Below are 11,514 nucleotides of genomic sequence, written 5' to 3'. Positions count from 1 at the left end.
TATATATATTCCAAACATGAAATTCACAACACACTTCCTTCTTACACCTAAAAAAAAAAGCATGTGTGTGTATGTGCATGTGTGTGTATGTCTGTGCATGCATGTACATGTGTGTTTGTTTATGTATACACATTTTTCAGGTATAAGCATGAAGTTCACTGCAAATTATAAGACAAAAAAAAAGTGTGCCCCAGGTGTCAAAAGTCTGGGAAATGCTGGCATAGGGAGATCATGCTGGGGTCATAAGGACCCATACAGCCCTCTCCTCCATCCCACTTCCACCATGTGGCATCAAAGAAAGAAACTGAAAAGTAACTAAAGCAACCAGAGAAGGGACAATCACATCCCAATGTTATCAGATGGCCTCTTGCAGTTTTCATTTGGATCGTTCCATCATCTGTGTTGACTGGCTGTTTGCTCCAACCCCACCCATGCTCTCCATCACAGTCCCTGACCCCCTGCTTTCATCCTTTCTTTGTATTTCCATCTTGCTAAAACCCACATAACAACATAAAGCCACTGAAGGCAAGACAGCAAAATATCATAATGAAGGTATTTAAAAAGCAAAACCAAAAAAAAGTGTGGACCTAACTTCATGTGTTTTCATTGTTCCCGCTGTCTATGTGTCTGCTTCTGCTCTTTTAGCTCCTAATACCCTCTGTCTTGCCCATTTAGATTGCAAGCTTGTTGGGGCAGGGACTGTTTCTGATTTTTTATTTTCTTAGCGCAATGCAGGGCCCATACTCAGAAGGCCCCAAACCACTCCTGAAATAAACATTATAAATAGCAGAAATGTTTTTGTAAAAATATGGCATTTGTATATAATGATCAAAAGTTGCATTGTGTGCTTCTTTCACTTTAAGACAACTAAGCCATCTTCAGTCCAAAGCCACATTTTTAAGCTTCCTACTTTGTTAGGCAGAATAACAGCATGTTAACCCCATGTCACTCCTGAAGGACCAGAGTCTTTCTTTTCACCTACACAAGTATAGGGTAGGTTTCAAGACAATCTAAATGTCTTAAAGATATCCAGCAAAGAAGGTGCACTGATGATGATGTGGAAGGTTTGTAAGTTAAAGTGCATTATTAAATACTTGGAGGGGTCTTCGTCTGCGGGTGTAAAGTGGTCTTAGATCCAAAGCTATTCTGTGTCAGATGTTTGGCTTCTCTGCATTGACTTTACAACTTCAGTTGTTCAGGCATATATTCCTTGCTGTCTGTGGGCATGTCTACACATCTATTTGATCCATTATCAGTTTACTCATGAGTAAATTGCTTGCAAGTAAACGCTTCCAGGTAGGCGTCTAAACATGCAGGGAAGTGGGAGCAGATTTGCTGCTAATGGCAGCAAACTGTTTGTGCTTCCTGGGGCCCTGCAATGGGCCCCTGCTGCCATCAGAGGGAGCTTTAGGCTCCTCCTGGGTTCTAGCCCAGGGGCTGGCAGGGAGCATGGGGCCTGGAACAATGTCCCCCTGCCCAGTCAGCGAATACCTCCTGTACCCAGCTCCCTGATCAGAGGCAGAAGACTTGGAAATTGCTGCAGGGGAGGGGCAGGTTCCAGCCCCTTGCCCCAGTCTGGTGATGGGGTAGTTAGCAGCTACCTCACCGCAGCTCTTTCCAAGCCCTGTGCCTAAGCCACCTGATTGGGGCATGGGACTGAGACCTGCCCCTGACCAGGACAGTTCCCAGGCCCCGCCCCACATGGAGGGGGGGAGGCTGAGAAGCCTGCTCCCTGCTCAGCTCTGTGAGTGTGGAGCTGAGTGGGGAACAGGCTGGGGAACATGCTGGAGAGCTTGTTTCCTACTCAGCTTCATGAACGCGAAGCTGGGTGGGGAACAAGCTCCCCAGCCTGTTCCCTGCCCCTGCCAGCAGGGAGCTTCCAGCATCAGCTCTACACTATGGGGCCAGTGCTGGGAGACCTTTACCTCCCAGCCCAAGCTCTGCAGTCCCAGGGCTCAGGCTGGGAGACCCTTATCTCCTAGTGCCAGCTTTGCAGCTGCAGGGCCAGTGCTGGGAGATAAGGATTTCCCAGCCCCCCACTCCCTGATTGTAATGGCGGAGTGGGGGCTGGGATATAAGGATTACAACCTTGGAGCGGTGGCTTGGAGCTCCCTGTTGCCTTCTGCCAAGGCATGAGCAATCTTCCACACCCTAGTGGACAGCTGACCAGGAGCAGATTTGCTTCTGGTCAGGCATCTACATGAGCACTACTGCACATTTACTCAGGAGTAAACTATGCTACTGCACAGTTAAGCATCTTGTGTAGACATGCCCTCCCGTGTGTGGAGAAGCCCCAGTTCCATGAAAAGTCCTCCAGCATCCCAGGATGCACTGGAAGCTGCCATAGCCATGGGAAGTGGGAAAGCACACTCCATGCTCTGGCAGCTCTGTGCTACTAGTAGAGCCACTGGGGCTTAGCATGGTGGCAATACAGAGCCATGAAAAAGCTGTTTTCCTGCTCCCTGTGATTTCATGCTGCATGCTCCCCCGCTCCCATGCTTCTCCTCCCCTCCCCATTCCATGTGCCCATTGTGATAAATCCCCCAGAGCTCCATACTAGTAATACAACTCTCTTCTGAGAGTGGCAAGTCATAACTGTTCAGGCAAGAAATGGTGTTAACCTTAATGTTCAACTATTTACACCATGTTCCTCCTTTAACACTGCTTAATATTCCACAGATTTAGTATGATCTAAGTGTAATGTGTAACTTCATCCCATACGTTATTCAGCCCCGGAACAATCTCTGTTGCTTTGCATTGCACAGCATCAAGTACATTACGGCTGCTACACATACACTGAATTGACAAATTATCATACAGCTTGAACAAAGAAGGCACTACATGAAGTTTAAAGCATGGCACAATGAGGTTAGGACCATGCTTGCAGGTCACTTAGAGTTGTGTTTGCCTTGAAAACTGAAATGGTTTTGATGTCAGGGAAATTTGGACCTAAAAGGCCTAGACTGACTCTGATTTTTGGATCCAAGACACATGAAATTTGCAGTTGTACAAGGATTTTCCCATGAAACCAAGTGAACCTCAGAGAACTTGACTGAGAATCGCTTTTAATTTCTGGATTTATTCCAAAGCATTGCCATTATCAGCAGATCATTCTGTTAGGGTGGGGAGAGGGGCTGTTTTGAGTTTAATACTCAGTCTGGTGTTTTGAGCAAAGTACAGGAAGCTCTAATAGTACACATGGATATAGTGCACTTATTATTTACATTTTAATAGTAGTAACATCACCACCACCAACAAAAAGCCCCCCAATAAACAATGAAACATTCTCTAATCTTTGCAATGCCAGATCTAAAAAGGTTACATTCTTAAGTGGAGGTGGGGGAGGAGAACAGGTTTATGATTGTCATTTTATGGGTGGGGAAATGAGGCACAGAGACATAAGGGGATTTCCAATGTCTATAGAAGTCACAAAGAATTGCTCATTAGCCTGAGGAGAAAAAGGTTACTCCTTCTCTGAAGCTCCCCACTACTTCTTCTGGCTCTGTAAGCTGGACTCAAGCTTTGCTCTTTGTTTACCACTGACCCAGACTGAATTTGAACCAGTGACCTGAAGGTGAAAGGCTCTGCGTCTTATTAGAATTACTCTGAGCTGCTGAATGAGTCCCCCATGGCAGTTAATATTTGATTACGGCTCTAGAAAATGTTCAGCCTTTACAATTAGTGTCAAACCAGTGGTAAGCTCTGCTTTGATTTCTGGATGTAGTCTGGTGCTTTCCTCAACCTCACACGTATGCTGGCATATTTACAATAAGTGCTCAGTGTTTTTATTTCATTTTTATTTTTATTTTTGAATTAAAAATTAAAGTCCCCCAGGGAAATTATGCAACGGGAAATAGCCACTTCAATAAACTTGACTCACACATTTTATTGATTATGGTAAATTTAATTATTCCATTTAAGCCTTGCTTACACACACACAAAAAATATATATCCCTTTCTTCCTACATGTTTCTTCCTGTTTTTGTATCCTTCACTTCAGGCTAAAAATCATCCTACACTTTTGTTTTTTAAAGAGGAATGTTCTAAGCTACTATTTTTTCATTCTGTAATTATGAATGGAAAATTAGAAAATATATAATAAAGCTATTTCAAAACATGCCTGAATTAATTTATTAAATGCTAAATGACATGGCAGGAATGATACTTTTAAAATAGTGTTTTACCTTGGATACCTAAGGATATATTTGCTTTATTTTCAAATGGAATCAAATAATTTGGGGATAAAAGTATTACAATAAACAAAACGTAAAACTATATAAAAAAGAAAGAGCTTCTCCCATTCACTGGTAACTTAACTGGTACCAACTGATGGTTGCTAGAGGCCTCAACCATGATTATGGTCCCAATCAGCTAGGTACCATACAGACAGGATGAGCCTAACTCTACCTTGGAAAGGTTGCAATCTAAAGGGCCAGGGAGAAAAAAGTTTCTTATCCTCATTTTGAGAATAGGGTGTCAATATAAGTAAGCAAAGATCTTCTAAGACAATTTCAGCAAAATGGGAAAAAAAAGAAAATAGACATTTTAATTTTGGCCTACCCAGACTTTATTATTATCAAATTCAGCCACTGAACTGAAAAATCAGTTGACCCCCACCACGCTCCAAAGTATGTCACACTCATGGAGTCACACTCATGGAGTGATTCAATTTATAGCTGCAGCTTCATATAAATACCTTCTTTCCTTCCTTCTCTTCCCCTAGCCTTGGCTTTCTCCCCATACAACGGTTCGCATGTGGGCACATCTTTCTTTATCATGCAGCTGTTGTGACTCCCTGTCAGCCTTAGCACCACTTTAATTCCCTTCTTTGTCTCTTAAAATTAGGACAGAGGCTTCTATTTTATGTTCCATCATGTAACCCTGGTAAAGAAAAAAATGTGTGATTAGATTTCAGAGATGATAAGGGACAACTTTGGGGAACCTTCTTTGTGAAAATGGGTCTTCCTTTCATGAGCAGTCCGATTAAATACCCAGGGCCTCCTTCTTTGTACAAGAACTATTTCCATGAATATGGGTTTGCGGAGCCTGAGACATCACTATTACCTATACCTGGAAACGTGTCTGTGTAGTGAGTAGTGGAGGACTCCAGTTAGCATTACTTAGAAGAAGCAAATGTACCAGTAATTGTGCAAAGCCTGAAGTGCCTCCTGATTGAGGAGAATACTCTGTGGAGGACTCTATGAAGTTCACTTCTGGGAGTTTCCTTGTGGCACATCTAACTCATGGGGCCAAGTGAGCTGTCTGCATGGTTTCAGAATACAATTGGCTCTACTGTATAAAATAACCAGGGAAGTTGATGGAGCTCTTCTGATTTACACCAGGTGAGGTTTTGGCTCTTACTGTCCACGCAAAGCAGGTTTTGATTGTCCTAATAAAGAATTTAGAATAAAGACGCACTTGGAAAGAAAAAACCCAAAGCACAGACTGGATGATGTTGCCTTTTTGGTTTTGGCAAGCAGTTCTTTCCAGGAATGTGACCCTGTTGCAGTGCACATTACACTAAGCCCTTTGCTTCACAGGCCCTCTGCCGTAGACATTGAGCCCAGTGCCACAGCTCCATGAAACATTTCAATTGACTTCCCCTTAACTGTCACCACATTTGTTCTGCCCACAGCACAGGGGGAAACCAGCACTGCAGCTAATCCCAGGCTTATTTCTTGGCTTGGTGACTCACAGCAGAACCAGACTGGCCAGCCCAGGACATGTGCTCCCAATGGAATGAATGGTTGCCTCAGTCCCTGCTCTCTGTCTAACAAGGGAGGATGCGGCACAGGAGCCAACCACCATTTATGACCACAGAAGTGATTTTAGGTCATTATTTTTACCAGTGGAATGCAAAAACAGAGGAGGAGGGATGGTTTTATGATTAAAAGACTGGTCTCAAACTTAGAAGTTATGGGTTCAATATGTGTGCCAGTAACTCCTCTGTGTCGCAGTTTTCCCGTCTGTAGAATGGGGACACCTGTCCCATATATGTTCATTTAGGCTAAATATATTTGTATTCATGAGGGATTCAGATAGCTTGGGGTTGGTCACAGTATACAGAGATAAACAAGGCTCAGATTTTATTTCTGAGATTTCCTTCCCTATCTTCAGAAGTGAGCTGGAAATGTAGCTGTCAGTCTGCTTGGGAAAGAGTTTATAAAGATCAGAGCTGCTTGGCATTTTTCAGTTGAAAAGTTTTGGGGTTAAAAATGGCCTTTGTGCAAAAGTATTTTGACATTTTCAACATTTTTCATGAAAAAATCCTGTCTATACACATGCATGCACCTACATAGGTATAGTCAAATATATCTACATCCATGCCTATACACACATAAATACACACACATGCACATTCTATGTATATGTACTGAAAATATTGTTGACATAATTATCAAAATCTGATTAACTTTTCAGCAAATGAAAAATGGTAATCATTTTTTCAATAATCTTTTAAAATTAAAGGTCCAATTAGTGAACAAATGCAAAATAAGTGTGCCATGCTTTTAAATAAAAACGTTAACATTTTGTTTCCTTCTTTCCTTCCTTAATTAAGGTTCTGTTTTCCAATCAATGGTAATGAGAAATGTCACTGTATGTGAGAATGTCAACCCTTGGATCAGAATTCCTTGTCACTGGCACATTAGGACTGTCCAAGTATGTATGGTTAGATAAGAGTCCAAGTACCATAAATGTGCGATGTGCAAACATTCTAATGGCAAAGCTATTGAGGTGGATTAATAGGTACTTTTCATCTCATACTTCTCACTAAAGCTGTATGATTTTGACATTTCAAAATTTCTCTTGGTTCTGGATTGGAGGCAAAACTGAAAATTTACAAACCTTTTACAAACCAATTGAAGCATCATGTTCCAATTTCATTTTCTTTATTTTGTTTTATAATCATCTTCAAAAGGGAAAATCAAAATGTTTCATTCTGTAAAATTTGAAGCTGGATGTTTATCACTACTGGAATTTTATTTCTCATTTTCTTCCAAAACCAAGTTTTGATGAAATCAGTCTAATTTATATGGTAATGCTGAAAACTCTCCAACCAGCTGTACTTACCATTACTTCAATAGCTGTAGCCTCAGGGTGGTCAACCTGTGGCTTACATGCCAGCCTCTGTATGTGACACACACTAGATCAGGGATGGGACAGGAAGCTCAGCAGCAGATAGGGCAAGTTTCAGAAAGCACAGAAGCAAACTGGGCAGGGAGCATAAATAAGAAGCAAAAAACAGCAACAAAAAGGATAGGGAGCACAGGGCAGGGAACAGAGAGTGAACTGGTAGACTGGGGAGAGAAAGGGGTTGGAGTTGCACTTGGGGAGTTTGTGGGGCTTAATTTGTATCAATCCTGCCAAAAATGTAGGCCACACTTCGGTGACCCTTGAAATCGCTGTTGTCCAGATACAACCAGAAGTCATAGGTGTGGGTGGTAATAGGAATCCTCCTTGCTGGGGAAGGAAGGCTCCCTTCGCATTTAACCAGTGCATTCATCCCCTACCCCACCATCATCTCCTTGTCCCAATATATGGCACATGTCAGGATAAAGAGAAGGTAAGATCTCTGGTAGAGGATATAGCCAGACCACATCCATGCTGTGGCTGTTCCCAGTGGGCAGGTGATCTCATTGGCATTCTGGAAGCTGATGTAGTTTATTATTAGCTTTCTGTAACCGTGACTGGTGTACAAGCTGTGCCAGACTCCTTGATAACCTTCCCTTCTATACCTAGTGGATCTCATTGCAGTTTTGAATCTGGGTCTTTTCTATTCAAAGAATAATTTTATCTCCTATCTCTCTTTCCCTCTCCCACCCCCAATTTAGAGGAGCCCTATTATTTTATGGATCTGGATTTTTCACACAAAATCCCTTTAGTTCTATTACTTCACCCTGTCTATTTTTTCATGCACTGGTAAGTCTTGCAAGATGTATTATTTTAGCGGGCACTCCATATAAGTTGTTTTCCTATTTCTGTTTGATTCAGGAAATAGGAGTTTGGATCTATTGTCTGCCAGGAGGCATTGAAGCATGGGTTTCCTCTTCATTTAACTATCCACTTGGAAGAAACGATCATGTTTGTCTTGAGCTCTTAATCCAAAGAAATATGCCACAAAGCTGGTCCTGGGGCTGGAAGGTAGTAAGCTTATCAAGTCACATCCTTACTCTTAAGCTGCTATTTCCTTTTGCTCAGTCCCCAGCCTGGTAAGCCCCACATCCTACCTCCAGGACCAATTTCCCCCTGCCCCGCAACTCTGCTACGTTAATTTTACACAATTGGTATGACATTGTTGAAGAAGAGGAGCAATGACAGGGTAAATAGTCCCTAAGCTGCTTTACAGTTAAGGATGGCCAAACAAATTGGGAACCAAGCACCGACATGAATCTTCATCCATGCTTCAGGCTAGCCTCATTTTGTGAGTTGAAATCTCTGGGTTATGTTTTCTTCCTTATTTGTTTTCATGTGTAGCTGCCAGCTTCCACCAGAAAGGACCCACTCATGGCATCATGAAGCCATTAGGAACTGCTACAAAAGTCTTTGTCAAAAGCTAAACTCAAGAGATTTCCCACCAAATTTTGTAGAGCAAAAAAGGTCTAAAGAAATTGCTCAAGATCACTCAGTCCTAGAAGTGCCCACATAAACCAAGCCTTTAAGGTCCAAAGTGTAGAGTGGGCTGAGAGCAGTAACACAGCTCCTCACGGCAGCACACCACAGAAGGATCTTCACTCATGCTCTCAGTTAGCTGGAAACTATTCCATAACCACACAGCTTAGGTATCTCCTGTGACAAAACTCAATAACTACTAAGCCATTTCTTTCTTTAGGTATTTGTGTATTATGGACTACAATGTGTACCAGAGAGATAACACAAATGAGTTTGGGTACCAGAAGCATTCTAGCCAGTAGTGGGGTCCCCTAACCCCTGCTATTTAGAGACTAGGACAGCAGCATTAGAGGGCTGCAATCCAATGCAGGCAGCTGAGCAGAGCCAGGTGCAAAAAAGTATGCAGCTCTGGGGAAGATACAGAGAAGATGTCCTGCAATAAGCCACAGGGGCAAGCAGACAAGTAACTAATGGAGGACAGCTGGGTAGACTAGTGGAGGAAAGTGGGGCTGAGCAGAACCTCCTGAATTAATCAGAGGTCAAATGACTGGAAAGGCAGGGAGCCTAGTATACTTAAAGCCTAGCTCCAGAGCTAGAGGGTCAGCATGGGCCTGACCTGCAGACAGAGAAGAGTCTCTGAAAGCCTGGGCTGCTAAGGTAAGGGGCCAAGTCAGCCCAAGTACCCAGAACTGGAGGGAGCCAGCAGGTGGAGGACTGGAAACTGCTAGGACCTGAACACTCAGACCAGATAGGGGTGATGTGAAGGCCATGGATGGGCTTCCGGGCTTGGGGAGGAGATACTCCATGTCAGAGAGGGCTGAAGCCAAAGTAGAACACTTTCAGAGTCTAGGACTCAGGGGGCTGTGTGGGCTAGAGCTGAGAAATGGCCAGGGGCCCAGTGCTTGAATAAATAAGGGGCTAAGGCTTACAGGGAGCCTTGCAAGGGTCTGGGAGCCAGAGCTAAGCCAGGGCCAGGGCCCAGAATGTGAATAGGGAAGGAGTGGAGGCTAACATTGAGCCCCAGAAAAGTCTAGGACTGAGTGGGCTATGTGGGCCAAGGTCAATGAGTTCATAGGCTAAGGGGAACAGCACATGGAGTGAGAGGCTCAGAGGGCTGCAACTGGGATAGGGCTAAAGGTGGTAAAGAGCACAAATGTAGTGCACAGGCATGGTGAAGTGCATAAAGTAAAATCTGCAAGGCTTGGCTGTGGCTATAGGGGTCACCAAAGGCCACAACTGAAGCCCTGGAGGCAGTCAAGGCCTAGAAAGCCATGATTAGGGCTGACAGGACACAGTGTAGGGCATGCAGGGCCAATAGCCTGGTACATGGAGTTACAAAGGAGGTCAGAGCCCCAACCTGAGAGAGTGGGAGTTCTAGAGGGAGTCAGAGTCCCATGGGGCATGTCTACAAGTGTGTTAAAGTACTTTTCCTAATGTGCATTAAACTGAGTACCTCTAATGTGCCAGACATGCGCATTCGGCTGCCTTAATGCACAGTAATGATTGTGCATGGTTTTAGGCTACTGCGCATTAAGCATCAGCTAATTTTACTGTACATTAGCACAGTGGCATGGTTTTTTACATAATGCTTTAATGCACAGTAAAATAGGCTAATGAGCATTAAAGTACACATGTAGATGTACCCATGGTGAATGAGACTGAGTCCAGAAATCTCACATTGGTCTCTGAAGGCAGTATCCCCAATTTTCCCATCAAGGCATGGCAAGTAGGATAACACCGTGATCCCTGACAGGCCAGAGGGGAGCATGCAGGACAAGTAGGCCACTGGGGGATGCCATGACCTGCCATAGAGACTGGGTCCTGCTACATAGTCCAATTAATTTACTTTGTTTCTCAGCTCCACATTGCTGAGGAAGTTGGCTCATTCACACCTGCCTCATGCCTTTATATCACACTGCAGTCTTCCCTATAGATATAGCCTTAGGTACTTACATGACCTCCATCACTGGAGTAGCTGAGCACTTTGCAGTCTTTAGCGCCTTTATTCTTAGAGTACTCTGAGCAATGAGGAAGTGTTATTCTCTTCACCATTTACAGATGATGCACATAGGGTATGTTTACTCTGTACTTTGCATGTGCTTGGAAATGCTGGGCAGGCTCTGAATCAGCTCGTTCAGGTATTGGAAGCAGTACCACCATGTTAGACTGGCATGCCCTGTTTCTCAGCAGGCCTAAATAGTTAACATACCCTGTTTCTCAGCAGGCCTAAATAGCTTGGGAGGAATGAAGCGCTAATACAATTCTTCTGCTTCTGGTACCAAAGCCATTACATGGTATATCTGATTCGGGGGTGGGCAATTTATTTCGGGTGGAAGGCTGCTTAACAAGTTTGGGCAATCTTTCAGGGGCTGCATAGGTACCCTGCCCCTTGACACTTGCCCTGCCCCCTAGTCACCATATTAGAACCAGAAGTCCCACCCCCTAACCCCCAACCTTTGCCACCAGAAGTCCCTCCCCTTTCCCACAGAAATACTCTTTTTTTAGGAAGGGGGTTGCCATCTTATAGTTTCATAGTTGGTAGGGTCGGAAGGGACCTGAGCAGATCATCAAGTCCAACCCCCTGCCATGGCAGGGAAAAGTACTGGGATTAAATGACCCCAGCAAGGTGTTCATCTAACCTCCTCTTAAAGACCCCCAGGGTAGGAGCCAGCACCACTTCTCTTGAGAAGTTGGTTCCAGATCCTAGCTGCCCTGACTGTGAAGTAGTGCCTCCTGATGTCTAGCCTGAATCTACCATTTGCCAGCTTGTGACCGTTGTTCCTGGTCACTCCTGGTGGTGCTTGGGGGAACAGGGACTCTTCCTACTGTTGGCTGGTCCCCCTTGACTAGTTTGTAAACAGCCACTAGATTTTCCCCCCCCTCAGCCTTCTCTTGTTGAGGCTG

General features: G+C 44.0%; 3 long non-coding RNA genes across 3 annotated transcripts in view; 2 read left to right on the top strand and 1 right to left on the bottom strand.

Annotated features, from left to right (window-relative positions):
• Positions 1-11,514, bottom strand: part of LOC109319486 — an 88,993-nt gene that overhangs the window by 30,336 nt on the left and 47,143 nt on the right. The gene's annotated exons all lie outside the window — the stretch shown is intronic.
• On the top strand, positions 4,604-5,910 carry LOC109319485. The gene is made up of 2 exons (XR_002103518.1): positions 4,604-5,342; positions 5,636-5,910. It is a non-coding gene; the product is annotated as an uncharacterized LOC109319485 (long non-coding RNA).
• LOC109319484 overlaps positions 6,494-11,514 on the top strand; it is an 18,184-nt gene continuing 13,163 nt past the window's right edge. The window contains exon 1 of the long non-coding RNA XR_002103517.1: positions 6,494-6,660. This is a non-coding gene — a long non-coding RNA (uncharacterized LOC109319484). The remainder of the gene's footprint in view (positions 6,661-11,514) is intronic.

The sequence above is a fragment of the Crocodylus porosus genome, unplaced genomic scaffold, assembly GCF_001723895.1.
Source record: "Crocodylus porosus isolate Cpor-Errol unplaced genomic scaffold, CroPor_comp1, whole genome shotgun sequence".
Taxonomy (NCBI): Eukaryota; Metazoa; Chordata; order Crocodylia; family Crocodylidae; genus Crocodylus; species Crocodylus porosus.
The sequence above is the reverse complement of the archived record's forward strand: the minus strand, read 5'-3'. Positions and strand labels throughout refer to the sequence as shown.